The sequence below is a fragment of the Haliaeetus albicilla genome, chromosome 12 (assembly GCF_947461875.1).
Source record: "Haliaeetus albicilla chromosome 12, bHalAlb1.1, whole genome shotgun sequence".
Lineage (NCBI taxonomy): Eukaryota > Metazoa > Chordata > Aves > Accipitriformes > Accipitridae > Haliaeetus > Haliaeetus albicilla.
The window spans coordinates 15706965-15724088 of NC_091494.1; positions in this window are offsets into that span (position 1 = coordinate 15706965).

Sequence of the window (17124 nt, forward strand, 5' to 3'; positions counted from 1 at the left end):
AATATTCATTTTATTTTTTTTTTAGCTTTTAGGTAATGTGAAGAATCTCTATCAGGAGCTAGAGTGTACTGCTTGCGCAGAGGAAGGCATAAGAGTATAGTCCATGCTGTAGTACTCTACACACCTAATAGACTGAGAAACAGCCTAATACTTTTTCTGTGGTATTTTCTGCAATATGAGTAATTTCATACACATTAGTTAATATAGATCAGATTCTGTAAGGGGAAGCAATTACTTGGCCTCATGTCACAGATGGGGCAATAAAGCACAGCATCGCTGCATGACTTGTCTGTGTTCTTTCAGGAAGGTGATAGCTGAAAACTGCGTCCCCTTCTCTGGAGGCAGAGTTACAAAATCTGCTGTCTACTCCTTGGAGGAATGCATGGCTGTTTTTTAAGAGGGCACATTTCATATAAGGAATAAAGATGGCTACAGAATACATTTTAGGAAAAGTTAATTGCAACTATTCTTGTTAAAAAGTGGATCAGATGATGAAAGGCCTTTCTGAAAATTCTACAATGAAAGAGGGAAAAAGAGGATATGTTTGAAGAAAAAAGCTTCTGCAAATGGTTGTCAAGCAATGAGATAAAAGCCAACAGTAGAATTTCAGATAGAATTCTTATGACTTTTGCCTATTCTTACCTGATTGTGGTTAAGGTAGCAGGAAGCAACGGTGCTTTGAATTATTGCTGTAATTTATCTTATTGGTCCATAGGGCAAACAAAAGTTTGGTGACTTTTATTGCCATTACAAAAAGCAGTTCTGGGCATTACTCAGAAAAGAAATCTGTTGTGGTATTGTAAAGAAAAAAAAGCCTACAGGTGCTGAGACAAATTTTGACTTGAGGCTGGTCCTGCTGAAACAGACAGTGTAATCTAAATACTCTTGACTTTAAAAAAACCCAAACCATTATTTTGCTGTAAAGAAATTAAGACAAATTTGGTGGGAGTCATGCAATTGTTATAATCTAGTGACAGACACTTTGAGACATAGCTTCACTGATTCTTGCATAGCCTAGTCAGATCTGTTCAGGATTTATTTCCATTAGAAATGTCAATCTTTCTTTCTTAAAAGAAAGCATCTCAAATAAAAATGTAGCTTTTTGTCTCCGGCTTCCACAACTTGAATGTAAAAACTCAAAGTTTTTGTTCCTGAAAAAAATAAGAGAAAGAAAACAATCTTTGCTTAAAACAAAACAAAAAAGTAGGTCTAGGCAAAATGAAAGTTTTTTTTTTATTTTCAGTCTTATCCGTACTCTAATGCTTCAAAGCATCTGTAGGGTGCATATGTTGTTCAATTTATTAATACTAATAAATACATGTCTATGATATTTTTTTGCTCTGAGGGCATATTGGTGTTTCAAATTATTAGTTTTGTCTGAGGTATGACTATACTGCAGGGAGAAGTTTTTGTAGTCTTTGGCTGCATGGTTTTGTTTACCCTGTGTCCTATGGTTTGTATAAATTGTTTTTAAGTGGTGATTGAAGAGGAACTCATTCAATGGGAAAAAAATGGCTTCTTAACTATGCTTTTGACATTGGTCAGTCCAAGTGAGGTTGCTATTATTTGGCAGGTCTGCATATAGCTCAGCAGTGGCTGATGCAGCTGTGCCCATTTGGCACACAGGTTTTTAATTTTGCAATTGGTAGCTGGCCAATAACAACCAGTTCTGTATGTTTTCTTGAAAATGGGTGAGGAAGGAGTGACCTATGGTTGTTGTATATGCAAAGAACAAGCAATGATAGTAGGGCTGTAGCCATATTCATCCCACTGATGGCCTTCAGGGTTGTAGAGGGGGAGAAGATATGTGGTCTGGGAATCGGCAGGTGTAAGGGTTGGAATACATACCTGATTTCTCTTAATTCCTCATGTAAAGGGCTGCAGTGTTTCTTGGGCTTTTAGCAGCTGACTGAAGAAACTGCAGGATATGACAGTATGCATGTGGGGTTTTTAAGTGTCACAGATTTTTGTATGGTCCTTTGAAAAACCAGTTGTTTTCCAGACAGTTTCCTTATGAAATTGCACAAAATTTCAGGAACAGAGGACTTGTGTACTTTAGGAAGTGTAGAAGAACCTGAAGAGTGCCAAGGCTATACTGTGATATTACCTAAACAACGCATTCTAGATCTGGTGTTTAGGACTGTGTAAGTCTGTGTTGGAGGCTGCTTCTGTCCAGGACAGGTCTCTAGCCATGTGTTATAGCCATTATTGTATTTTTTCTGTGCTTCCGTAGGCAACATATTCTTCATTTCCTTTTCATCCTCTGAATACAGCCATCTTTTCATCTTCCTGAATATCTCGGCAGAGCATCATTACTGACAGAAGCATACACAATAAAAAAAGTTAAAAAGTAAAAGGTTACTTATGTAAGGGATACTGGGTGGTTTCTTCCTCTCAGATGAGATGTGATGACTTGAAGCATGTGTCTAAGACTGCCTCACTCCAAATGTGGGGGTAGACATTCAGTGTGTGCCAGAAGAAGGGGCACAACTGTGTTGTGGCACAAAATATTCATCAAGAAACTTGATGAATTGCCTGTAAGAGGCAAAGAGTCAAAACCTAGGGATCTGGATACTCCATCTATCAGCTGCAGTTTGCGTGTTAGAGAAAAACATATATCCTTCATGTTTCAAGAGCTGAGCACTGACTAACTTTTTATTGTTATTTATTGCTGTCCTCAAGCATGGATTAATGTTTGAAGGTACGGTGCCTTTTCTAAACCTTTGTTTTATTGGAAAGAAGAGTTTCTCTAGTGACTTCACTCTGCTTATGTTCCTTTTCTTAGCCTTGCTGATGCTCGTAAAAAGACCTGAAGCTGTGGAAATGCTCTTTTTAAAAGTTAATTCCATTCTGAGCCATCATGTCTTTTCAGGCTCCTTGGCACTTCAGCCCCAGGTCACAGTGCAGAGATAAAAAATATGTATGTTCATAATTAGCTTATAAATAATGCAGTGTTCTCATTCAGATTTCATCCCTTCAACATGCCCATGGATTATTGTTCTCTGTGCGGTTTAAATTTCTGAGCACTCTGTGGCCCAATTTTTCTACAATTTGTTAGGTTAATTCTCTATTACAACACACTCAAAGCCTAGAGAATGCAGTGGTGGGGAGTCTGGGTAGGCATTATGTTTGGTTTTCATTTGTTTTTCTGTCAAGAATGTAACAAATAATACGGTCCTTGTCTTCAGGTATAAGTTTGTGTAGCTGGAATCTAAACTGTTGATGCAGTTAGACTCATGTTTCACTCCTCTCTAATCTCAAAGGTTTTATACTGTAGATAGAACTAGATTGAGGTTGTTTGAGGCTGAGATGCACTAATAGGTAGTTTAATAGAATAAAGAACATGAAAGGGGTACACAGTTCACATGAAATATTTGGACATAAAAATGAAAGCACCCTTCTTCCCTGCAGTTTCTTGGTAAACAACCTCCAGTGCCTCTTAAAAAACCTGAAAGGTTAGCCCATTTGAGGGGAAAAGAAAAAAACCAACGCAACATTTATTGAAGAGATCCCTTTTCTTCAGCAGTTATTTGCTACTCAGATTTAACAAACCAGAATATTCTTAATGGCTACTGGCAATTTGCACAGAGAAAGAGAGGGTACATGAGAAAATTTGCCCTAATTACCAGTCTGCTTATATTTTTGTTGAATAGATGCTGCTCTTGCTCTCTGAACATGGATCATGCTGTCATCTTCCATGGGGATTTCTGTGGCAAAAGGGCAGAAGGTCAGAAAAACTCCTTGATTAAACACCTAGAGTTTTTTATTATGCATCCTCCCGAAGGCAAAGTGATTAGAGGGAGGGAGGAAAAAAGAAGAAATGTCCTATCAAAAGCAAGAACTTATAATCTCTTCCTCTGCCTCCACTCCTCAACACCTTCCACATAACTCTGTGGTGGCCTGTTCCCCCTGGAACTCAGTATCACACATACCCAGAAGCCATTCTATAAATACAGGAGGCTTCCTTGGTGCATTCTTGTGTATTTACAGAACAGACGACTACCATTGATAACTGAAAACTAGCAACATTTAAATGCCTTTTCTTTTCTTTTTGCATAGATAGAAAGGTGTGAGATCTAGTCTAGAACAGGAACGCCACTGCAGCCTCAGACCACAACTTAACTTCGAAGAGTTACAGAGAATGAGTACGGTACTAGAAGACTGGAAAAGATGAAATGTAAAGCCCCTCATTAAAATGAAAGGGAGGGACAGGGAAAGGAGCCCATAAGCAACATTCTAGTCCTGTTTTCTATGCATCTGAAATAGAACAAATGGTGAAAAACTGTATGGATAAGATAACCACAGAATAGTTACCAAAGAATAGTTCATGGTCAAAATGAAGGAAGTGTTGGTTGAAATCCCATCTCACACTGCCTTGATTTGTTTTTACTCAGTAAAATATAATGAATAATGATGTAATGAAAGATCTGGGTGGTGGAACAAGGAGCAAGTTTATAAGATTTGCTGGAAGGAAACCATGGTGTGGAAGGAATGGCCAACATTTTGCAGGACAAGTTTAAAATTCAAAATGATCTCATTTAGTCAAAGAAAGAATGGTCTGAAAAGATAGGATGAAATCCAACAGGGATAAATGGTGCTGTGTTATCCCATTTACATAGAAATAATCAGCAACACAAATATAAGAGGAGAAGCCATTGATTTAGGAGGGGGTTTTGGGGGGTTTTTTTTGAAAAAAGCAATGGGATTATGGTGGTTTATAAACTGCTCAAGAACCAGAGGTCTTGTACTTTTGTGAAAAGATCAAACACACTTCTGGAATGAAAAGAGCATATCTAAACCACACATTTTACTAGCATTGAATGAAGAGACTACAGCTATACTATACACATTACAAACTTTCTGCTGTTCTCCAGTTTGGGGATGAGAAATTTCAAAAAGGATTTGAACCATCATTTATAGAGGGCCTAAAGAGAAGCAAGATTTGTCTAAATTGAAATGTGAAGAAAGATTTTAAAAAATCAGGATTTTTATGTTGAACAGGAGTCTGAGGGGTGCACGATAATAATTATATACATAAAGATTATTGCAAAATGAAAAAGTTTATGTAGGAGTCTCTGCTGACTATAATAAGTAATAGACTTAAATCACAGCAAGAAAGATTCTTTAGGGAATGCTTTCTAAAGCAAAGATAATAATGTACTGTTTAAGGAGTTTTGAAGTTTCAGTTATTGGCGTTCTCTAAGAAAGGGATGGGAAAATGTTTTAGGAATGATAGAAGTATAATTGATCCTGCCTTGGGCAGTGCAGCGAACAGTGCTGTCCAGTGGCCTCTCAAAACCCCCTGGAGCTCTGTGTTTTTATGTTTTTATGCAACAGTATGGTGAAAAGAAGTGTTTTAGCCAGAGCAGCTCATCCATTTCTAAAAGACAATCTGCATTGTTCAGGAAGCATGTAAGTGTCCAATATTCCTGCTATCAGAATTACTAGTGAATGGTTCATTGCACTGTTCAGCATAATCATCATTGTTTCTGATAAAACATTTCATCTCAGAATTCCTTCGAATTTATTATTATAGGATGAAAGACTAGTTTGTGGCATAATTCCCAGATTAGACAGAAATCAGTAATGGAATTCCTTGAATGTGTGAGTGGCACTAATGTATTTGCTGTGTTGGTGTAAAAATTCATAAGGAGATTTTTTTGCATTATCTAGTCTGTACACAGAGTATATTATGTTTTTGCAAAGATTTCATAGGGATAAACAAAGACTGAATGCTCATGCAGTAGTAAGTGATGGTGAATAAGAAATGGCAACCTCCCACACTCTTTCGTGTAACAGAAAATGCTTTTAAAAAGGGTTCTCCATTGTTTTAGATGATTTGAGGGCCTTGGTTAAAATTTATTTAATTTTTAATTAAGTGACCAACTGCAAACATAAGACAAAAGGTTTCTGTTGTTTCATAGGGAGAATTCATTCATTAATAAAATTGACAAAATAGATTAAAGTAAATGCAAATTCTAAGTTGTTCAATTGTACAGGGAGGCATGCAAAGCAGAATGGTTACCTAGTTAAGGTATGGCCATTACATACTATATGAAACTGCTTTAGATTGCATTGTGGGCAGGGTCTAGACCTTTCAGTCATTTGCTGTTTCTGTCCAGGAGTTCATTGTGCTTGTATTTGAATTGAGGTTAAGGCTGTGAGTGTGTTCGCAGGAAGTCTAGATTTTGGTCTGAAATATCTTAAGCAGTGATAATCAAAACTTTCCATCTCAGTAGACTCTGATTTAAATCCCCCCTCTTTAGACATATCAGATGATCAGGGATTTGTTGGTGGCATAATGTAGTTAGATTTCTTTTTTTTTTCTTTCTTGCTAATTATGTGATGTGTTTCTTGCTGCTTATATGGGAAAAAACACTATTGGTAGACTTGTAGCCTATTTCCTATCAGTGTGGAGATTGCAATGTGCTCTTTAAGTGTTCTACAGACCAAAGGCGAAACGTTGAACTCCCCCAGGCTGCATGACTACTTCCCCTGGCTGAGATGGACTGATCACTTCACAGGATGCTTAGTTTAGACAGAGTTAAGAATCATGATATTAGGGGAAAAAACCCCAATAACAAAGCAATACTGGTTAGCCTTTGTGAACAGCAAATGTGGAGTAATATTCTGATTCTCTAAGATGATATTTTGCTGTTGAGTTCTTTGATCTGCCTTGTTTTCTTAATTGCACTTTTTTATTTCTGAAAGGGCTTTTACAGACAGAAACCTCCATAGGAAGTTTATTTTCTTTGGCTATCCTTGAAGGGTCTTTTGTCAATTTATTAACACAATAGCAAGATATGCACATACAGTAAATCAATGTAGGTTAACTTTTTAATAGGAAAGGCATTCTACATCTCTGGCATCAGTTTGTATCTTCTTTCAATTATAATGTCTCTCACTGGGCTAAGCATATGTCTGGTAGGTGTGCGTATTGGCGACAACTTAATATTCAAAGGTCAAGCTGCAAAGATCTGACCAGTGTGACGGCATCTTTGCTCTTTAATAATCAGTTGGGATGTCTGTGATGTCTTGAAGTGCTTCTTGTAGGTGGCAGCGTACCACTGCAGTAGTTAATTGCCTGTTAGCTTCTTGGATCAATGTAAAAGAGAGATGTGAAGATTTTTCCAAAGTCTGTTTTCTTTTTTCCTCCCAACACAGCTCTATTTGAGCACTTTCCTCTGATTTATCCAAGAATAACCTGAGTATGTGAGAGGAAACTTCAATACTCAATTTAGGTAGTTGCCTAGGAGTTTTTTCCCTAGAGGTGGTTGGAGGAAGGGGGGAAATTCTGCCTTCTTTACACCGGAGGTTGATGATTATTCACTACATAGGGTCACTGAGAAGAGGTTCTCTATTTTCTTAGCTGCCCCGAGGTACCTTGGTGCTGTGCCTCCAGTGGAGTCAGTGATTCTATATAATTCTTAAGCTTTGTCCCATGGGGAGCTGAATTAATTACTGATGTATTCTGCAAATGTTTTGGAGCTAATAGAACCTATATAGGCCTGCTTCCCTGTCCGCTCATTACTGCTTTTTTCTTGATTCATCTCTCCTTTCCCTCAGATATCAAATGGTTCCATATGCAGCTACAGAGTCTCTATTTGTTTGCAGCTGAGATGAGCATGCTTACTTACTGGACTTTTAAGACAGGCTTCACTAAACCACCCCTGACCTTAATGCCCATTAAGGAGGTTATGGTTAATGCTCAGCTACAGGAATAATTTGTATGGATGCAAATTTCCACCACTGTGGGTACAGCATGCAGCTGCACATGTTGTGTATAGGCTATGTTCACTCCTTGTATCTGGGGACGTGATGCACCCATTTTAGGTAGGTATCATAGAATCATAGAATGGTTTAGGTTGGAAGGGACTTTTAAAGGCCACCTAGTCCAACTCCCCCTGCTATAAGCAGGCACATCTTCAACTAGATCAGGTTGCTCAGAACTGTGTCCAGCCTGACCTTGAATGTTTCCAGGGATCTACCACCTCTCTGGGCAACTTGTTCCAGTGTTTCACCACCCTCATTGTAAAAAATTTCTTCCTTGTATCTTGTCCGAATCTACTCTCTTTTAGTTAAAACCAGTAGCCCTTGTCCTATGGCTACAGGCCCTACTAAAAAGTCTGTCCCCACCTTTCTTATAAGCCCACTTTAAGTATGGAAAAGCTGCAATAAGGTCTCCCTGGAGCCTTCTCTTCTGCAGGCTGAATAACACCCACTCCCTCAACCTTTCTTCGTAAGAGAGACATTCCATCCTTTTGAACATTTTTGTAGCCTTCCTCTGGGCCCACTCCAACAGGTCCATGTCTTTCCTGTGCTGAGGGCTCCAGAGCTTTATGCAGTACTGCAGGTGGGGTCTCAACAGAGCAGAGTGGCAGAAATCATCTCATTTTACCTGCTGGCCATGCATCTTTTGATGCAGCCCAGGATATGGTTGGCCTTCTGGGCTGTGAGTGCACATTGTTGGCTCATGTCCAGCTTTTCATTCACCAGTAACCCCAAGTCCTTCTTGGCAGGACTGCTCTCAATCCTTTCATCCCCCAGCCTGTACTGATACCAGGGATTGCCCCAAGCTAGGTGCAGGACCCTGCACTTGGCCTTGTTGAACCTCATGATGTTCACATGGGCCCATTTCTCAAGCTTGTCCAGGTCCCTCTGGGTGGTATCCTGTCCCTCAGGCATGTCAACCACACCACTCAGCTTGGTGTTGTCTGCAAACTTGCTGAGGGTGCACTCGATCCCACTGTCTCTGTCATTAATGGAGACATTAAACAGTACTGGTCCCAGTACAGACCCCTGAGGGACACCTCTTGTCACTGATCTCCATCTGGACATTGAGCTGTTGACCACTACCTTCTGGATGTGACCATCCAACAGATTCCTCATCCACTGAACAGTCCACCCATCAAATCCATATCTCTCCAGTTTAGAGAGAAGGATGTTGTGGTGAACCGTGTTAAAGGCCTTGCAGAAGTCCAGATAGGTGATATCCGTAGCTCTTCACTTGTCCACTGATGTAGTCACTCCATCACAGAAGGCCACTAGGTTGGTCAGGCAGGACTTGCCATGCTGGCTGTCTCAAATCACCTCCCTGTCTTCTATGTGCCTTAGCATAGTTTCTAGGAGGATCTGTTCCATGATCTTCCAAGGCACAGAGCTGATGCTCACAGGCCAGTAGTTCTCTGGGTCTTCCTTTTTTCCCTTTTTAAAAAAGGGTGTAATGTTTCCCTTTTTCCAGTCACCAGGGACTTCACCTGACTGCCATGACTTTTCAAATATCATGGAGAGTGGCTTGGCGACTACATCAGCCAGTTCCCTCAGGACTCTGGGATGCATCTCGTCAGGTCCCATAGACTTATGTTTTTCCAGGTTTCCCAGGTGTCAGAAATCTGGACTAGTATATATAAGCCATGAAGCTGGCTTGTTTTCTAATGTATCTCCCTGAGAATCTAAGAACTGTGGGATCCCAACACTAAGAATTCTCATCTCTTTAAGTTCTTTGCTTCTTGATGTGAACATGAATCTTGAAATAAGAAAAAAAAATAATGAAAGCAGTAAAAAATGTATCCTGGCCTTCCCCTTTTTAAAGATTTTCTTCTGTCACAGTCACAATTCCCAGAAGGCTGAGAACAACACTACTTCACACATCAACTTTCACCCTGCTGGTTTTTTTTGGCCACAGTCATGTCATAACAACCAGTGTAAATGTTAACATTGGTTTGGGAGAGTCCCAGTAGCTCACAGCTGTTCTACCTCCCTGTGGAAACAAGGAGTTCTGAAGCACAAGAAATGTAGCACTGTGATTTGCTCATTTGGGGATTTATTTCACCACTTCAACATTATGGGGAAAAAGGTAACCATTGCCTCACAAAACTTTTTTCATTTTCCCCTTTTCACTAACTGTCAGGATGCTATGACATACCAAGCTACTGGTCAATGTTGTAATAACAGTTCTTACCAGGATGCCTTTGAATGCCTTTCCATCCTACATGACCATATCTTTCCAAATACCTATGACTCAGGGGAGAAGGAAGAATTTAAAGTCAATCCAGTGCATTTACAAGGATGTGCTATACTTATAAAAATGAAGTAACTTTTGGTTATCTTATTGCTGTGAAACTGATCAAGTACTTTCAGCAAAAGACTCCAGACACATCAGTGTACCTATGTGAAAGCTTTTGAAAAATTAAGGCTGATGTGTTGACAGCTGTCATACCACTAGCTTTTAATCCTTGGTTTCTTTTTTTCATTATTAGGGATTCCAGGACATGGGTAGCAGAAGATTAGGTTTATCCACTAACAATATAAAATCCTGTAATCCCTTGAAAGTTTAAAATCTTCCTTGGGCTGGAGAAGGAACATTTTATCAATATGTACAGCTAGTGGCCTCTTTAAAGGATAAAAAGCACATCTCCTAGCTTGGGGGAAGAAGAATCATTTTATATTGGCCTAAGGAATTTCAATTTTGAACCAGTGCTTCAATTAATGAAAAAGGCTTGGGTGCAGCTACTATTCTTTGTTAATTTTTTCTTTCCATTAGGTACTATTTTGATTCAAGGAAATAATTTTTTTTTTCCTTGTATATTGCTTCCCATCTGTAGCTTTCTAAGACCTTTACAAGGGTCAATAAATACTATGTAAGCCTTCTGCCAGGCATTGACTGGCTGCAATGGGAGCCTCTAGAGGTCCATACTAAATAAAAAGCCACAAAGATATAAGCACCATCCAGAAACATAGGAAATTGAATTTAATTATCTCAGTGTTAGGTCTAAGTGATACTTTCTCACTTACAAGTGATGAGTTAATCAAATGAGCTTAAGCAAAAGGAACTTCTTTTGGAGTGCTGGAAACATGAGAACCTGTCAAGAAGAGTTGCCACAAGACAAACACCCCACCCCCAACAGCTAGTAAGTCAGTCCTCAGCTAGTTGCTCTCTTTCTTCTCCAGTCATGGCACACTCACAGATTGCCTCTGAGAGAGGTGTTGAGTTTCTGTGACCTTTAGAAGTCTGGTGAGGGAGGTGGGACCAGACCCTGAATCAGCTGGAGCATGGAGGTAGAGCTAACCTGCATTCCCTCTTAGAGTGGAGCTCAAACCAGCAGGACTGGTGGGTCTCTAAAACAGTGTTTCATGAGAGATATGCTGTAATAAGGTAAAAGAACCTCAGACCAGCTGAGCAAGAGGAAAATAAAAGCTTCTTAAACAGCTTTCCTCCTACCTTCTCTCAGTGAGAGTCCTGTCCTCTAACATTTTAGGATGATGTCCCACTTTCTGTCCTAAGCTGGAAGCCTTTTGATGTCTGCCTGCGCTGCAACAAACTCTCCAGGGAACCTTTTGGGTTGCTAGGGAAAGTATCTTTCCTTCAATCCCCTCAGTTTTGGCCATGTCTGCTCTTTAAAGTACATTCTTGCCACAGGCTTATTTACTGTATTCCGCCCCCCTTGTCCACCTGACCTGCTCTGTGCTCTAGAAGATCTCACAACAGTTCTGCATGCTGAATTTCTCTCTGGTAAGACATACTACATCCTTCCTCTCCCTCTCCTTTCCAAAGGGACAGCAGTCAGCTGAAGGTGACCAAGCAGCCTTCCTCTCCATGGCCAGGCTCACCTATTTTTACTAGAGCATGCAATACTGATACACTAAATGGTAAACAACCAAGTAAAAGGCATAGCACACGTCGCAGGAGGCCTTTCCAGGCTTTTTCTAATCTGGGTATTTCTCATTAGCCACCGCCTCTTGTTGCCTTTCATCAGCTTTCCCATCAGTCCCCATCAGATGAGTTTGTTGTTAACTGCTCCCATTCCTGCTGGCTGTGCACCCTCATGGCTGCTCCCACTGACTGCATTCATTGCTAGGTTCCCTCCTGCTGTTTTCTCTGTGAGCTGCTTCAGTCATGCTCTCTGCATGGCTCTGTCTATCACTGTGAGGGCAGTGAGTTTTCTTTCCCACAGTGCTCATCTGCTGATCCACAACTCAGGTAGCCCCTGAGGTAGTTCAGTTCTTGCAGAAAGGTGTTAAGCAGGGAATGTCCAGATTTCTTGTCACAAAGCAGAGGCTTTCTGGATGGAGTCTTTCTGATAAATCCTGGGTTCTTTGCCACAGTTTATTTGTCACGAAGTTGCAAGCTGCAGTATTAAATCCAACTGACTCCTTCCCCTGAAGCGCATCTGGCACCATTGAGGTTTTATGCTTTGCACAATGTGATTACAAATGAAATCATTCCTTCAAATTCACAGTTTAGATGTTTCTAACACAAAAGTCTCAAATCTGGTATATAAATAGGTAAGGAAAATGCTTCTGTTAGTACTGCTCTCTTTTGTTTCTGCTAAAGGCCCCAAAATCTGTCCTATCCATATCCTCTACCCTTTGGACTTGCTTTTGCTGCAAACATCTTTATCTTACTTTAAGAGAGACAGAAATCATTTGTCCAATGAACATAGTCAGTTAACAGCCAAATACACAAGAGATACCAAATCTTATGATTTTTCAGTATGTCTTTTTAGCTGAAATACTTGGAGGCAGATCTTGGAAGCATTCATCAATTTAATCCGTATAGTAGAAAAATGTAACTAGCAGCCAGTGCTGCTGGGACCCAACAGCCACACTGAATAAAAAAAGAACAGTCAGCCATCAATTGTTTGAGAGCAAAATACATCCCTTTCTGCAGCACACCACCATACCCCATGTGCCCAAAGGTAACTGAGCCTGCTTACCTGTCTGCTGCTGTTGAAGCGACCTTTATTTTTTATAGGAACTTATTTGTCCGATGAATGTAGTGAAAATACTCTAATATCCTAATTTAGTATGTTTTGCTGTTTGCTTTATTGAAGTTATCCCATAAGCTTTATAACCAAGAGCTGACCCTATTTATGCAAATGCAGAATGCTAACTGAATTAACTGAAGACTAATGGGGAATCCATTTTTTTATGCATTTTTTCCAGTGAGTAAGAAAACATATATACAGCTTGATTAGTGAAAAACTAGACTTAATAATTATTTTCTTTAAAAAATGTGGTTTATTTTTTAAAGTATAACTTTACACAACATTTTCTGAGTTGGATTTCCATGTTAAAATGATCGAGCCCAAAAAATAGTTGTCCATTTTCTTAGCTTTGCCAATTATTTAGTAGTAAGACAGCCATTGGGGTCAGGAGAGCCAAGGATGTGTAATCCCCTCCATGGGACAATTCCCCTCTTGATTTCTTACAAAGTTTAAACTGAAGTTTTTCAGGAAAACAAGTCAGTCTTAATGCCTTACTGTTACAAATGTAGCTTCTAGAATAGAGGGATTAAAGTATTTACTTCAAACCTAGACTCACAGCAGCAATAAATTTATGTGCACATCAAAACTTAATTCTCCTTATTCTTGTAGATAAGCATATGGTTACTTTGCTAAAACAATGCCTCAGGCCCTGAACTTGCTACTGCATTGTGCGAGTTCAAAGGTTTTTTTCACTGTAACTTTCTGAGAAATTAGGGCTTTGGAGAGAAAAAAAACCTTAAAAATGCTTTATAATTGTCCTTCTACAAATATAGGTGATGTGTATATAGTTTCCTGCCTAAGGAGAGTCTAAAACCCTTATAGATTCAGCTGTATTTTTTGTGTATATGTATGTATTATTGAAGGAGTAATAGCTACAGACTGAGATGTCAGAGAAAATTCAATGTCAGCTTACAAAGAAGTGATAGAATTTGTTTTTGGAATCTGGAAGTTTTAATCTGCATCAGTATTCAGTATACACGTGTGTGTCTATAGATACATTTATATGTTTTGGTTTTATGTTAGTCAGAGAAAACAATTCTTTTACTGAATTATAACTTAAATGGAAAAGTTTGCTGCTGTCCTAACACAGATTGCTGAATCTGTCCTTAGAAGTCAGTAATTTTTTTTTTTTTCAAGCCTAATTAATTTTTGAGACACTTGGAAATATGATCCTGACTAATACCTGTTGGAGTCAATGGGAGTCTTTCCAATAACTGCAATGGGCACTGAAACAATTTCATTTAAATCTCTCTACTTTTCCACCCATTACTTCTTTTTTCAATTTAGTGAACTAATCTTTCTCAGTTTAGGAAGTGTTACAGTAATAATGAGTCAAGCCTGCAAATGCTTATTTACATATATACCTTCAGACATGTGAACAGGTCTGAGTTCTGAGGGTTATCTGTATGCATTAATATCAGTAGATGCACTTTTATTATTGATGGATTGGGACCCTAAATACATAAGTGAATCAGGAGAAAGTTATTTAGCAACTCCATTGCTTAGTTTTCTTCTCTAAGATATGGTCCTAATGGCCAGTTCAGAAGAAAATTTCTGAGAAAATAACTAAGGAGAAAGGGAAACCAATTGCACATCTAGATAAAGTTGCCCAGCAGAACTATTCCAAGAATCCTCTGAAAGTATTTGAAGCAAAACTGAAATTTCAGTATGAACCTCCTGAATCTTTTTCCCTGTAAGACTCTGCCACTTATATTTTTAAAGTTTTATAAAATTTCTGTGGTTCTACCCTATGTGTTTGAAAAGGATAAACCACTAGGTACACTCTAGTGCCTCAAAATAGCACTCTGTGATTTAAAAAAATAGAAGAATATCTATAGTTATCACTTCAGTTTTTCTGAATCCTCAAGAATTAGGAGTCATGGTAAGATTGCAACATATACTTTGTTTTTACTTTTCTATGTATGGATACAATACAATTTATTTTAATGTACTGCCCTTCACAGAGGAAATCATCACCAGAAGAATGGCTTGAGGCTTAGCAGGACAGTGCTACTAAAGATATCTCCAAATATATTGTCATCTCAAAAATCAATCTTTTCTCCAGTTCTAGCAGCCTGGAAATCAATGGGTTCTGCCACTGATTCTGGCTCTAGAATAAAAACCTGGATAGAAGATATTGAAATTTCTATAGAATACTGATGTCTTTCTCCATCTTTGTCATTGTGATACTATAAACTATACTGCCCCAAATACTGTGCCTTGTGTACTGCTTAAAGTTCTGGCAAACTGGTATTTCCTTGTTTTCAGCTGCAGAGGAAACCCTTGCTTGCTTCCATTTCTTAATTTCTTGTTTCTCAACTTGGCATGCATGATATTATTTTGATATAGATAGTGTGTGATGTATGTGTGTATACATATACACACACTCACACACATGCACATGCTTAAATGTATATAATCCTTATACATCCAATTTTCTCCAAAATCTTCATTTCTCCTCCAAATTTCCTGTAGTTTAAAACTCACTTATTTTTCCTGTGCCTCTTTTGGGCAGGGAAAGACTCTTGTTATTTCTTTGCACACTGATATACTGATGTGCTGGGTGGGTAATAACAACAACAATCCATCAGGTCTGTAGTGCACAGACTTCTGTGCCAACTGCCAACTTCACCATGTTCAGAAATCATGAGTCAAGTTCCAGAAAAAAATTACAATGTTTTTAAATACTATGACACTTCAGAAAAATCGCATTTGTGGCTCTCTTGCATTGCCTGTTTCTTAAATGATGCATTTGTGGATCTCTTGCATTGCCTCTGTTTCTTGTGGTATTCAGTGTCATGGGTTTGTAGCTGCTTCTTGCAAGGAAAAGGCTCAGCAACATTGTTTCCCCCAGTCATTATTAATGATGGTTATGTTATACTGATTCCCAACAGTGGAACTATGATGCAAGCATTACCTACCTTGAACTGAAAATACTGCATGCCTTCCCCTCCTGGGGCCTGCCTTGTAATGTCCTATAATTGCTAGCCCCTGTTCAGCCAAGCTCACAAGCATATGCTTCATTTCATTGCAGCTTTGCTTATGTGTTCTCTCATTCAAGCAATTACTGCTACTGTTTAAAGACTTGACTGCATTTTGGTAGCATACTGATTTTCTAGGCATTTTGCAAATATAGGTGAAAAGGATATATATGTGCTTCAAGCATTTAAGTCATAAGGCCAAGATTCACAGTTTTCGTGTCAAGAAATATTCTTGTCTTAGCTCAGTAGAAAAAAAGGCAGAGAGCTATTTTTTAATTATCTTGCCTTTTTGTAGTTTATCCTAAGCAAATGTTTGAGCATCTGAGACATTTCTATTTTTGGTGAGTAATAGTGTCAGTCTTTTTTGCTTAATTTGCTTTTCATGTGAGATTCTTGCCAGGCAAGAGCAAAATATTCAGGTCTCATTTACATTGAAAATTACTCTCTCATGGTTTAGGGGAAAAGATAGAGTTGGTTTTTTCTGACAGGTGTTCTTTTGTTGATGATAGTACATGCAGCTATAAAGTGATGTTCTGTAAGGCTTTAATGCTTTCTATAAGTGCATAGCTGGTCTTTAAAGACTGTTAAAGACCTCTTCTCCAGGAGAAAAAAAAAAAATGAGGCTCCATCTTTGGGGAAGAACATGACCTGTGATAGCAGAGTACTTTGATTATGCAATTTCAAATCCTTGACAGATTCAATCATATGAGAAATGTAAGAAGCAGCAATAGATGAATTTTGTAATTTTTTCAGGCTAAGCATCTAAAAATTCAGACAGATATCTACTAATTCTTGGCCTGTTTAAGTCTCATAAGAGAAAACTTTAACTGGTTTCATCTCAGCTAGTAATGCAAGAGAATTAGGGTTTCATTTACTTTTTGAAGAGATTTCAATGGCTGACTGTGGCCAAAATAACTGACTGTTTTCTCATAGTATTTTACGTCTTGGGTTGTTTCAGATCTTGAGTCATGTTTGGTTTGATGGGCTTAAATTTTGAGTTTGGCACATTTATCTGTTCTTTCAGAATGACAGACGTTTACAACATTATTCTTATTCTTAAAACACCATCCTGCCACTGTAGATTTTTTTTCTTCAACAGAGTTTCCAAAACTGAAAACTCTACAGAACAAACATATGAAAAGTTTCGGTGGTAGGAATGCTTTCAAGTATCTGTTAGGTGATTTTCCAGACAATCATTACAGCATGCTTCACAGCTTCTGGAATCCTTGAGGGTGTAGTTTCCTGGTTGTCAGACCTAGATACCAAGTACCAGAAAGTGGGAGAGAAGAAGCGGTAAGACAAGTTAAAGAGGAAGAATCCCAGTGCATGGGAAATTCAGCAGCTGTGGAGAACATTGATTGGCATGTGGATTGATT